The following is a 15,000-nucleotide window of genomic DNA, read 5'->3' on the forward strand; positions in this document are numbered from 1 at the left end:
AGGGGACGCTGTTACTTATACCCATAGAGTACTGAGTACTTATACTGTTACTTATACCCATAGAGTACTGAGTGACATGCCTAATGTATCATGAAGACATACGTATGCCATGATTTTGTGAATATAACCTTACTGCACCTATAATATTTGTGTCCCTGTCTTTATTCTCCTTTATATGGACATAAATACATGGTTAAAATGTGTCTAGAAAATGAAGCGATTGATGAGGATATTCTCATCTTCGCTTCAACATGCTCCCATCCAAATTGAATCAGTCCTGGTATCCAATAAGCATGACTCTTAGGGCCTTATCTTGCGTGCCGCCAAACCCCTTATAATGCCTACACTTTTTTCCCAATGTTTTACTATTTTGAAAAACATTTTGAAATACTGAAAATAGCCGAGCTACATGGACACGTTTTGAGCTTGTAGATCGGCTATTTAGAACTATTTTAAAATGAGGGTTGAGGATTATGAGGTTGTACAAGTGTAATATTTATAAGGCACAGAAGATTGCAAAATACTGATCAATCTCCTCCATTATAGGCAGTGGCTCTATTTGGAGGAGAAGGTGCTTAATTCCTGTGTGTGTGTGTGTGTGTGTGTGTGTGTGTGTGTGTGTGTGTGTGTGTGTGTGTGTGTGTGCGTGCGTGCGTGCGTGCGTGCGTGTGTGTTTCAAAAGTGACAAATAACAGACTCCTGTCATTTAAATAAAAAATAAAAAAAATGGATTAATAAAAACATTATCCTTTTGGTATTCTGTGCATTAAATAACTACAAACATGTGTTATGTAACGGCTGTACATTCACAACTAGAAACAGGTTATGATTTTTGTACATTAAGGACTACAAACATGTTCTGCACTTGAAGGACTACAAACATGGAGGATATGTTTTCATAACACACGCGTGTTTCCAATCAGTTTCATTCATAGAGTTAAAAATATTTCATTACTCAGTCCCGAGCGCACGAGCGGTGAACCCGCGCGTGACCGTGACATTCATAACATCTCTATTTACTCTATTTATTTATGACATAAATGTAATCTAATTACACTGACAGAGTAGTTTCACCTCCGGTACTCTTCAGAAACAAACAGCCAGCCTCCTGCAGTGTTGTGTGAGAGACTCAGCTGATGTTATTAGATCTCCACATCATGGGGATGGGCCTAAACAACACGGCGTCTATGTGTGAGCGCTGTACAGATCTGCAGGGACGCATGAAGCTGCGCAACTGCTCCTTGCGCACCAACTGTCCTCCAGCAGCATGTGTTGTGTAAGTCTGAAACTTTATTCTTTATTTAAATACATTTAATTTAACATTAATACGTTTATAATCTAATAATTATCGGCTATGTTTTTCTATAAAACAATAAAACACTTTAAGACGTTAAATAACTATAAAGTTATAGACATGGTAATGTTTCTGTACGGACCATAGAGTTAAGGTACGGACACTTCTGGTGTGCGTCACCGCGCCTACCGGTGTTCATGTGAGCACTTCCGGTCAGGTCCTTCAAAATAAAGGTTGAGGCATGAACCCCCGCCATATTTTTTTAGCAATCTGTCCAGCAGATGGTGCTGTTGCTTCAGTTACTGGGCAGGTGTCACAGTAGGACATTTGATATTTTTTGGTTAAAACAAAACGTTCTGATAGTAATCATTGCTGTAGAGTGTGTGTTAAGTCACAGGGGCCTCATTTGCTCTCCAGCTCTTTATTAAACAGAACATACATGTTCATGTGGGTGACAACATTTCAGCCAATCAGGAGAGAGTACCCATTTATCAGCTTAATTTGTATACTGATCAGGACAGACAGACAGACAGACAGACAGTCACAGACAGACAGACTGACAGACTGACTGCACACTAAGACAATAATAAATGACTGCTACCGAGATCCATACTTGCATTTCTTAACTGTGCAAGAAACTTTTTGGCGAGGTGCCAGTATGTCTGACATCAGTTCAGTGTGATCCATGTCTACATACATGATGAGTCTGTGTTCATGTATCATACTATTTAATCTAGTGTGATCCATGTCTACATACATGATGAGTCTGTGTTCATGTATCATACTATTTAATCTAGTGTGATCCATGTCTACATACATGATGAGTCTGTGTTCATGTATCATACTATTTAATCTAGTGTGATCCATGTCTACATACATGATGAGTCTGTGTTCATGTATCATACTATTTAATCTAGTGTGATTCATGTCTACATACATGATGAGTCTGTGTTCATGTATCATACTATTTAATCTAGTGTGATTCATGTCTACATACATGATGAGTCTGTGTTCATGTATCATACTATTTAATCTAGTGTGATCCATGTCTACATACATGATGAGTCTGTGTTCATGTATCATACTATTTAATCTAGTGTGATCCATGTCTACATACATGATGAGTCTGTGTTCATGTATCATACTATTTAATCTAGTGTGATCCATGTCTACATACATGATGAGTCTGTGTTCATGTATCATACTATTTAATCTAGTGTGATCCATGTCTACATACATGATGAGTCTGTGTTCATGTATCAAATGATCTGCTCGTTGCGTTACAAATACAGAAGTAATACATTCTGTCATGAAGGCCAGGGGGCTGACAGCATTTAGTTGTTGTTTTGTTGTTGTTGATGTGAGCAGGATGAAGGATGAAGCATTGGACAGAACCATTGAAAATAAAACATAATTATTTATAACATAACCTGGTATCAACATACCCTGGTGGTTCCATCATACACTGGTACCAGAAAGTAGAATTACTGATGTTAATTTACTCATTTTTTACTCATTTACTTACTAAAACATAAAAAACAATACTTAGTTCCCAGGCTTGTTTATTATTCAGTGGAATCTGGTGTGGTTCATAAACCACGTGGTCCTAGTGCCTGTCTGTATCCATGGTTCCTGCCTCTCTCCACTGTGCCTCCTATCAATAGAGTACAGAAGTCCACATAAGGTTATGTGTAACCTTATGTAACCATAAGGTTACACATACATTTTTTTTTTTATCTCAGAGAGTATAGAAATGGAACCAAATGCACCCGTAAGAGTTATAATTTGATGAATGAACTGAGGATGTGACTGTGTAGTGATCTCAGATTATTCTTTAAAGGGTAGGCTATATAAGACTTTTCATTAGCTTCCTTTATCGCGAGCGGCAGTGGCTCAGGGGTAGAGTGGCCGGTAGATTAACTCTCTATACCCTGAGAACGCATCTGTGTCATTTTTAGATTTCGTTGGGCTATTCAAAAATAGCAGATATACAAGCTCATAGCAGCGCTATGAGCTTGTAGATCTGCTATTTTTGAAAAATCGTGAAAAATGTTGTGCAAATCTTTGAATATTTATATATTTAAAGCGAGCATTTCTAGCTAAAATGTTATTGCTTCTGGGGATTCTACAAATGTCTTCTAAATCAGTTTAAAACAGTTTTCTGAAACACTTATGTTGCTATAATATTAATGTCAGTGTCAAGGAGCCCCACAACGATATGTATTTGGCTGCGGACCCCCATCTCAAAAAAAAAAAATCCAGGGACCCCCAGAAGCAAAGATTTTAGTAAAAAACAATCGCTTTATAGATATATATTCAAAGATTTGCAAAAAAATAAAAACGATTTAAAAAAAAAATAGCAGATCTACAAGCTCATAGCGCGGCACTCGGTGCCGCGCTATGAGCTTGTATATCTGCTATTTTTTAATAGCCAAAAGTATAAAATATGGATAAAGTGGTTACACAGATGCGTCCCCCGGTCTTAAAGGGTTAAAGGTAAAAGGTAATCCTGAGGTTACCAGTTCGATCCCGGCCTCCCCCAGGGAGTGTAGAAGTGTCCTTGAGCAGGACGCTGAACCCCTTATTGCTCCCGATGAGCAGGTTGGTGCCTTGCATGGTTTCCTCCTCCATCGGTGTGTGAATGGGTGAATGTAATGCACAATCTATGCAAAGCGCCTTAAAGTGCTATATAAATGCACCATTTACCTGTTAATAGATCATTTTCTAGTCCAGAGGTTAGTATAAAAACGTAAGGCCTTATTGAGGGAGACACTCATCTCTGCTAAAGTCGGTTCAAGCCGTCAAAGACCAAACGAAACAAAACAAAAACATTCACGCCGACATATTTTCTCAGCTTTCACATGAGTCATTCACACACTTAAAACCTGCTAAATCCCAAAGGACCTCTATTTATGTTCTACCAGGACGGCAGGCCAACCCCATCAGGCATGAAGTAACAACAATAATATTGTGCTTTGACTTTACTTAATTCCAGTGGTGTAAAGTAACTAAGTACATTTACTCAAGTACTGTACGTAAGTCTAATTCTGAGGTATTTTTGACTTTACTGGAGTATTTCCAATTTTCTGTACTTTTACTTCTACTCCACTACATCTCAGAGGCAAATATTATACTTTTACTCCCCTACCTTTATTTCAAAACTTTAGTTACTAGTTACTTTGTAGATTAGTTTGGCTATTTGAAAATAGCAGATCTACAAGCTCACAACGCGTCGCGATGCGACACGTTGTGAGCTTGTAGATCTGCTATTTTCAAAAGATGTTTTATACATGTGAAAACATGTGAAAACATTCTGCATAACGAGTACTTTTACTTTTGGTACTTTAAGTACATTTTGATGTCAATACTTTTGTACTTTTACTCGAGTAAATTTGTAATTCTCTACTTTTACTTGTAACAGTATTTCTACATTGCACTATTGATACTTTTACTTAAGTAAAACATTTGAGTACTTTTTCCACCGCTGCTTAATTCTAACGTAAGTCCAGGGGTTGGGGGGGAGGCCAGGTGTTTGTGAAATGGACACGCCCCTCTTTCCACCGTGTCGTGTGTTTCTACGCCAACACCCTTCGTGTTTTGCCGCCTAAAAAATCACACTTAATGTGATGTTCAGACATGTCTGTGTGTGTGTGTGTGTGTGTGTGTGTGTGTGTGTGTGTGTGTGTGTGTGTGTGTGTGGGTGTGGGTGGGTGTGTGTGCGTGTGTCTACTGTTATTAGTCGGAGGGGTTTTCATTATTGTTTTTATTCTCTTTAGTTTTTGACACAATAAGATGAGAACACGTCAAGAGTCTTAATTTTTTTAAGTGAGATTACCTGAAAGGAAATTAGCAAAGCGAGCTGTGCGTGCGCACGCACACGCACACACGCACGCACGCGCACACACACGCACGCACGCACGCACGCACGCACGCACGCACGCACGCACGCACGCACGCACGCACGCACACACGCACGCACGCACGCACGCGCGCACGCACGCACGCACGCACGCACGCACGCACGCACGCACGCACGCACGCACGCACGCACGCACGCACACATACACACACTCTGTGTGCGCCAACGCGGGCCAGTTCTTCTGAATCAAAGAGAGCCCAGTGCTAATTTGGAGTTGACTGCGTGACCTCTGCCCTCTGACTCACAGAGGAGGAATGTCCTTTGTGCTGAACGTCGTCACGCTCATCGTCACAGCGTCTACGACCAGCGGTGTAAAGTAACTAAGTACATTTACTCAAGTTTATTTGCAATTATTACATTATAAAACATACATTAACCACTTTAGGCCTATTTTATACAGAGGCTCTTTGAAAATAGCCGATCTACAAGCTTGTAGATCTGCTATTTTCAAACATTTTAGTACTTTTACTTTTGGTACTTTATGTACATTTTGATACCAATACTTTTGTACTTTTACTCGAGTAAATTTTGATTTCCGGACTTTTACTTGTAACAGAGTATTTCTACATTGCAGTATTGATACTTTTACTTAAGTACTTTTTCCACCACTGTCGACGACGACAAGCTCTTTGTCACATGTTTACATTCAAACGATGCCGTCACGAACCTCTCCCTCCGCTATACAGCTCAGAGATGAGGTCCCACTGGGATGCCGGTAGAACACTGGGCCATTACCTTTTATCGCCACATAGTATCCACAAACTAACCTACAGATGTTTGAGGATGTTTCGGCAAGTAAACTTTTTAGAACTACATTAAAACATGTACGAGTATCATTCTTAATTTTGTATCAGATCTATCTATTCATTCTCCAAATTGTAATCTGTTTCAAGCTATCCTGCAGAGAATCCAGACTTACACAAGAGAATACATTAAACACTCGCACACGCACACAGACACACACACACACACACACACACACACACACACACACACACACACACACACGCACACACACACACACACACACACACACACACACACACACACACACACACACACACACACACGCACACAGACAACCATGATAAATCCAAGGCACTCTATTCAGAATAAAGACGCCTCTGCAGCCAGCCAGACAGACAGACAGCCAGACAGACAGACAGACAGACAGACAGACAGACAGACAGACAGACAGACAGACAGACAGACAGACAGACAGACAGACAGACAGACAGACAGACAGACAGACAGACAGACAGACAGACAGACAGACAGACAGACAGACAGACAGACAGACAGACAGACAGACAGACAGACAGACAGACAGACAGGGGGCTTCCAAAGCTGCCTTCACAACAAAAGGAATCCCACGCTGCATCAGCAACATGCTTCTGTTGCTGTGGAGAGAGAGAGAGAGAGAGAGAGAGAGAGAGAGAGAGAGAGAGCGAGGGAGAGAGAGAGAGAGAGAGAGAGAGAGAGAGAGAGAGAGAGAGAGAGAGAGAGAGAGAGAGAGAGAGAGAGAGAGAGAGAGAGAGAGAGAGAGAGAGAGAGAGAGAGAGAGAGGACCACCCTGAATGCATTAATTCCAGCTAAAGCTTCATTTAGGTATAGAACAACGGCGCTGAACACAGACCGGATCCTCAAGCTATGCAATCACTGTAAGGTCCAGTAGGTTCCACACAAATGTAGTCACCCCCCCCCCCCCCCCTCCCCCCAGCCAGGTTTAAAACATTATTACACACATTTTGTAACTCTATTATGTTCTTTGAACCCGGGCTCCCCCAGAGTTAGTGTGGAAGTAGCCTCGATCTCCAGGCTTTTATTGTTATAGTTTTGCTAAAAAATAAAAGCCTGGACCAGCGCGTCTGTGTACCCGGGTATAGGAAGTGTTTCATTTCCCCAACCAACCAGAGTGCAGTGGGCGTCGCTCGTAATGTTGTGTTGACGGGGCGGGGGCTGACGGACAGATCGGTGAACCAATGGGATCAGGCGCATTCTCTCCGCGCTGATTTGAAACCCGTCCCTCTATACAGGAAAGCAGGAAGGCTAGTGCAGCCTAGTAGTGATGAGCGGGTCGACCCGTAACCCGCGGGACCCGCGGGTCAACCCGCGGCGCGGGTAGGTCGAGTCAGGATTTCAGAGGAAATTATGCGGGCTGAGGGTGAGCGGGTCAGCCGCTCTCCACGAAAAAAAAAAAAAAAAAACCCTATTTTGACCAACATGCTTGTTTATTCAGCCCATGACAATGTTGTGCTACTGTAGACATTTAAAGGGACTTTGGGTACTTAAAAGAGCGCTATATAATATATATATATATTCCCACCGCGGGTCGCGGGGCGGGTTGAGCCATAGATTTATATATGGGTTCGCGGGGCGGGTTGAGGCGGGTCGCGTTCCGTCGCGGGTTGGGGCGGGGCGGGTCATGAAAAAACCCGACCCGCACATCACTACAGCCTAGTGTGGAAGTGTCCTTGAGCAAGACACTGAACCCCTAAGTGCTCCTGATGAGCAGGTTGGTGCCTTGCATGGTTTCCTCCTCCATCTGTGTGTGAATGTGTGTGTGAATGTGTGTGTGAATGTGTGTGTGTGAATGTGTGTGTGAATGTGTGTGTGAATGTGTGTGTGTGTGTGTGTGTGTGTGTGTGTGTGTGTGTGTGTGTGTGTGTGTGTGTGTGTGAATGTGTGTGTGAATGTGTGTGTGAATGTAATACACAATCTATGTAAAGGGCTTTGGATAAGAGCGCTATATAAATGCACCATTTACTGTTGCAGGAAAATTGCATGCATGTGCGCGCGCGCACATGCATGCAATAGAAACAACAGGGACGTAATGATTTGGACTTGTTTAATGTCCAAAATGTCCCCAAACACTGATGTCCTATATGTGTCCTGTGACACCAACCACACAGTGGTGTAAAGTAACTAAGTACATTTATTCAAGTACTGTACTTAAGTACAATTTTGAGGTATTTTTACTTTCCTGGAGTATTTCCAGTTTTCAGTACTTTTACTTCTACTCCACTACATCTCAGAGGCAAATATTGTACTTTTACTCCACTACAATTATTTGAAAACTTTAGTTACTAGTTACTTTGTAGATTTTGATTATTATTACAAAACATGCATTAACCACTTCAGCCCTATATACATTTCGGCCATTTGAAAATAGCCGATCTACAAGCTCACAATGCGTCGCGGTGCGACGCATTGTGAGCTTGTAGATCGGCTATTTTCAAAGGATTTTTATACATTTGAAAACTTGAAATGGGACATTCTGCATAATGACTACTTCTACTTTTGGTACTTTAAGTACATTTTGATGCCAATACATTGCCAAAATATTGTACTTTTACTCAAGTAAATTCTGAATTCCGGACTTTTACTCGTAACGGAGTATTTCTACATCGCAGTATTGATACTTTTACTTAAGTAAAACATGTGAGTACTTTTTCCCACCACTGCAACCACACAACCAGTGTACAAGACACCATGTGACGTCCTGTGATGATAATCATTAACCCCTGTCTGTCTGTCTGTCTGTCTGTCTGTCTGTCTGTCTGTCTGTCTGTCTGCCTGTCTGTCTGTCTGTCTGTCTGTCTGTCTGTCTGTCTGTCTGTCTGTCTGTCTGTCTGTCTGGTCTGTGATGATAATCATTAACTCCTGTCTGTCCTCTGAGACACAGACCAAGCAGACAGACGTGGTGTCGTCTTACAGCCAGCCTTAGTGAGGACCAATTATATGAAGATATGTGGGGGGAAAGAGGTGAAGTGATCCTTTAACGCCGTGGTTTTCAACCTTTTTCATGCCAACCCTAACCCTAAATTGATAAACACTTGTCCGCGGACCCCCATTTGAAAATGTTTTGTAACAGGGACCCCCAGAAGCAAAGATATCAGTACATTTTCGCTTTAAAAAATATAAATATTCAAAGATATGCACACTTTTTCAAGGTTTTCAAGCAGCTTGTTACAGGCGGGGAACTTCACGTTTTCTCGGGACACGGCTACACAGTGATTAGTGCAGGGGTCTTCAACGTTTTCAGGCCAAGGACCCCCTAGCCGAGAGAGAGATGAAGCAGGGACCCCCTCCTCTATATTGTATAAAGTTGTGTTTCAGATTAAAGTTTTTTTTTTACTTAGTCTGCTATTTTTTCCCTCTACACCTATAAGCCTCTTTGCCAAAAATAGCCGATCTACAAGCTCTCAGAGAGCTTGTAGATCGGCTATTTCCGGCTAATGTTCCCCTCAGAAAATGAATTTTAGGGTTCAAGTTGGTTAATATAAAAAAATTATCCTATCACACAAAGATTTGGCGGACCCCCTATAGTAGCTCTGAGGACCCCCTAGGGGTCCCGGACCCCCTGTTGAAGACCCCTGGCCTAGTGAAAGTATTCAGCCCTCTTTATGGTGACCAGATCCAAACTGTTCATTTGAGGGACAGAAGTACCGCTTGTGTGGGACAATGTGGGACGGGCTGGAATTTATAGCAACTTATTACTTAAGTAGCTATTAAATGACTTGAAATGCCCCCCCCCCCCTCCCCTCCTCCTAAAACTGTCTATTGTACATATTTCTTGTGTTTCATACCAGTAACCTGTAAGCTGACTGTATGACGTTCTGCATAGTAGTGTATATTTGTATGTCTTCTTAAATGTCATCATGATTTGAGTGCACAGGGATCTCATTTTAAATAAGCCACTGTGCTTTTATGAGCGATCCAGTTTAGAGGACCTTGTATTGTGAATTGTACTTCCATGTACTGTTACCATGTCTTTCTAAATAAAGCATTCAATCAATCAATCAGATGTCATATTTGTCCATAGGCCTAATACTGCCTATCATTTTGCCTATGTTATTTTAACACGCTTAAAAACATGTCTTGCTGGAAAAGAGACAACGAGAGAAATGTACAAGTGGAAAGCCAACTATTAGGAGGATAGGTTCAAAATGCAACAATTACCGTTGTTTCATTTTGAACCGTAGCTTTTAAAACAAGCTTGCAAATAACTGTGTTCTAACTTGATTCTGTAGTAGACTATACTCCTATTTTGCTTTCGATTAGATCCACGATGCTGCAGCGGTTTCCTTTGAACATTAGTCTCTCAACAAAATAAACGTGTCCCTATCATTTATTCGCGTGCTGCTTTAGCCCTGAAACATGACTGTCATACCGAGCGTCATGTGAACTATGGCTAGTGCTGCTTGAGCAGTGCTGTGTCCAGTCCAGTGTGGTGCAGTCTATTTTGCTGTGTGCTCATGTTAAAGGGGACTAAGGTTTTTCTTACCTTTTCTATGACGTTATGATATCTTAGGATGAATGATACAGTAGAAACATGTCATAACTCCATCCCAGGTGACACGCTGTAAAAAAAACAACAACAAAAAAAAGTCTCGCTAGACGAGATCGAAATCTCGAGATTTCAATCTCTTCTAGCGAGACTTAGGTTTTCTTTTTATTTCTTTTTTTTTTCCGTTGTCGTGAATATCGGGTCCTGTGCTTTTGGAATATGAAATTATTATAGTATTAATATATTATAAACACAAACTGTTAAAGTGTCTAATAACAAGAGGAGACCCAAACGTCACTAGGCTATTTGGGAAGATTCTAGTGACTGCCAGCTGCAGTGAATTGGTCAAGATAAGACCTGCAAATATGGTGTGAATCCAGAGTACCACACCCCGAGCGCTTGGTTCTCACAAAGCGCATTCTAATATTAGGCAAGAGTGCCTGTTTGACGCTAGAACAGTTGCCCTTTTCAGTCAAGCCAGCCGAGATAAGTTAAAACAAACTTATAAAACGTATACTTAATCTTTTCTAAATTCACAGATAGATAGGACTAAGTTTTAGTAAAATAAGGCCGAGGGAAAACCCTTTAGTGGGATAGAATGATCACTCTGTGTCTAAGTCCGAGGTTAATGACGGCATCATTGTTAAAGGGATTTTGACGCTCTTTCCAGAGAGCTCCGACAGTTGGAGCAGAGCGCTTTTCTTTTAAGTAACTTTAATCATCTAGATCATTCATACAACGTCGGACATGTTAATGTTTAGACTTATTTCGAAGCTAATAAAATGTTGTAGAATAATGTCATAATGTGAACATATGGGAAAGTACGGTTTCATGGATAGGGATAAAGAAAGATTTCATGTGGTAAAAGTAAAAAGAGGCAGACGTTAAATCAGTGCCCTGAGAGGAGGAGGTTTAGACAAGGAGCCTATTTGTGATTGACGGTCACAGACAGCAGGTAGTTTATTTATACTAAACTGTCTGTATATAATGGCTCGCATTGGAAGCAAACAGGACTCTGTGTTTGGGCTAACACACAGATGTCGCGTCCAACAGGATACAATGGATCTATGGACTATGCACTGTACGTCGAATTGACTTGTATGTATGGGATGCTGAGAACTCTGACAATAAAATGGAATTGTTAAGAAAGAAAAGCTCCGGTCTCTGAACGATGATTCTTTATTCCCCGCCTCCGGAAATGGACTCGTATTTCCGCCGGTTCCCTTATGACTCAGATACACCACACCGTTCATAGTGTTCGTTCATAGTATTCTGTCACTATGAACGTCAGATCTCACCAAATAAAAAATAATAAAAAAAGCTATTAAAATACGCTATCTAGCGCAAGGCCTATTGGCGCACGTTTTAAGCTGTGGTGGACCCGGGATGGAGTTATGACATGTTTCTACTGTACCATTCATCCTAAGATATCATAACGTCATAGAAAAGGTAAGAAAACCTTAGTCCAAAATTCTCCTTTAAGAGCTTCAGCAACAATCAGCGCACCTCTCAACAACCTGCACATTGATTTATTAGGCTACTGTATGGAGCTGTGTATGTACACTGTACACTGGAGCCTGACAGTCACAATGTGGGACAGCGTCTCAATTTGTGGGACGCCTGAAAAGTCATGGAAATGTGGGACTGTCCCACGCAAAGGGGGGCAACTGGTCACCCTAACCCTCTTGGATTTGTCCGCATTTTGCTGTGTTACAGCCTTATTAAAGGGGCCACACCATGAATTTCTTTTTTTCTAACATTTTTTTTTAACATTCAGTCATTCATTCTCATTTCAGAGATTTTCAGAATGGGCGTGTCTGAACAGGCCATTTCAGAATGGCAATGCAAGTGACATCACTTGCATTGCCATTGCATTGATGATGGCCAGACAGAATTGCTCAGTAGCCCCCCCCTGCCCAAAAGGACGTTTTGGTATTGCAGCTGAAAGTGCTGTATAAGCCAGAGACAATTGACTTGGGATGAGTATATCTGAGTGATGATTTAGGCTCAAACCTTTTGAAAAAGGTTTGAGGGACATACACCATATGATATTAAATATCAAATGTTTTTTTTAAATTCATGGTGTAGATCCTTTAAAACATTTATAAAATGTATGTGTTTTGCTCACAATTCAACACACAATGTCACATAAAAACAAAATGAAAACGCTTACTCGATGCTTTGAAGCACCTCTGGCAGCAATTAGAGCCTCAGTTCTTCTCGAGTAATGACGCTACAACTTTATTTTTTTGGGGCGGTTTCTCCCATTCTTCTTCTCAGATCTTCTCAAGCTGCATCAGGTTGGAATGGGAGCGTCGGTGCTCTGCCGTTTATACATCTCTCCAGCAGTGGTGGAAAGTAACTAAGTACACGTACTTAAGTACAGTTTTGAGGTATTTGCACTTTACTTTACCTATTTCCAATACTTCTACTTCTACTCCACTACATCTCAGAGGCAAATATTGTACTTTTACTCCACTACAATTATTTGAAAACTTGAGTTACTAGTTACTTTGCAGATATAAATTATTATATTATAAAACATACATTAACCACTTTAGCCCTATTTTATACATAGGCTGTTTGAAAATAGCTGATCTACAAGCTCACAACGTGTCGCATCGCGACGCATTGTGAGCTTGTAGATCTGCTATTTTCAAATATTTTTGTACTTTTGGTACTTTAAGTACATTTTGATACCAATACTTTTGTACTTTTACTCAAGTAAATTTTTAATTCTGGACTTTTACTTGCAACAGGGTATTTTTATATTGCAGTATTGGTACTTTTACTTAAGTAAATAATTTGAGTACTTTGTCCACCACTGTGCTCTGCTGTTCAATGGGGTCCATGAAGTCTGGGCTCTGGGAATGAGGTCACTTCAGGACAATCATTCACATCGTCCTGAAGCCACTCCTTTGTTATCTTGGCTGTGCTTATAGGCTCCTTGTTCTGTTGGAAGGTGACAGTGGTGGGAAAGTACTTTTTTTATTGTTACTTAAGTAAAAGTATCAATACTGCAATGTAGAAATACTCTGTTACAAGTAAAAGTCCGGAATTCAAGATTTACTTAAAGCACCAAAAGTAGAAAGTACTAGAATTATTTCACAAGTTTTCAAATGTATACGAATACGAATATGCGAAATAGCAGATCTACAAGCTCACAATGCGTCGCATCGCGACGCATTGTGAGCTTGTAGATCTGCTATTTTCAAATGGCCGAAATGTATACAGGGCTGAAGTGGTTAATGTAGGTTTTGTAACAATAATCTAAATCTACAAAGTAACTAGTAACTAAAGTTGTCAAATAATTGTAGTGGAGTAAAGGTATAATATTTGCCTCTAAGACGTAGTGGAGTAGAAGTAAAAGTATTGACATTTGGAAATACTCCAGTAAATTAAAAGTACCTCAAAACTGTATTTATGTACAGTACTTGAGTAAATGTACTTAGGTACTGTCCACCACTGTGAAGGTGATCCTTAAAGCATGCGCAGACCAGCTGGCAGGTGTTTTTGCTGACATCTTCATCCTCTCTCCCTCTCCCAGGCTGTGGTCCCTGCAGGCTGTGGTCCCTGCAGGGTTCAAAATGGCGTCCATTGTGCCCATTCCCCAAAGAGGCCAAGGTGACAGGCCTGAAGGAAGTAGACCTGTCGCTCTCACCCCGATAGTCAGCAAACGCTTTGAGAAGCTGCTGAGGGAAATGAAAAATGTTCAGTCATAGACTTAGCTTATCGTCTAATCTTAATGTTTGTCGCTTGTTTTACCTTTGTTTGTGGTTGTGCTTTAAATTCCATAGTTTAAAGTCTAGATCAGGGGTCCTCCACGTTTTTCCAGGCCAAGGACCCCTTAGCTGAGAGAGAGAGCTGAAGCAGGGACCCCCACGACATTGTTTACAATTGTGTTGCAGATTAAACTTTGACATAGATTTCATAGATAGCTTCATTGACTATTAGTGTGTTGTGTAAATTAATGTTTTCTTTGTTCATTTCAGACATATAGCCACTTAAACCTTCAATACTTATAGTATAGTCAGTGTGTTATAGTGTGAGGCATTGTGAGCTTGTAGATCCACTATTTTTCGGCTAATGTTCCCCTCAGAATAGGGATGATAGGGTTCAAGTGGTTGATGTAAAAAAGAAAAGAAAAAAGATCCTATCACACAAGGATTTGGCGGACCCCCTATAGTAGCTCCGAGGACCCCCTAGGGGTCCCGGACCCCCTGTTGAAGACCCCTGGTCTAGATGTTTTGTTTTACACAGTAGCCTAAACGTTATTAAATCAAATCGAATCAAACTTTATTCATACAATACATTGATTTCCAACAACCGAGGTTGAACCAAAGTGCTGCACAGAGGGCATATTAAAATGCAAAAACAGACAAGAAAATAGAAAATAAATTAAAACTGTGAAAAAGAAAGAAGCAAGACCCAGAACAATTCATTATTAAGTTATACTATATTTTATCATTGTGAACTCTGAGAGACAAATGGAACCAA

This window comes from Gymnoscopelus braueri, assembly GCF_963280865.1.
Source record: "Gymnoscopelus braueri genome assembly, chromosome: 17".
Taxonomy (NCBI): domain Eukaryota; kingdom Metazoa; phylum Chordata; class Actinopteri; order Myctophiformes; family Myctophidae; genus Gymnoscopelus; species Gymnoscopelus braueri.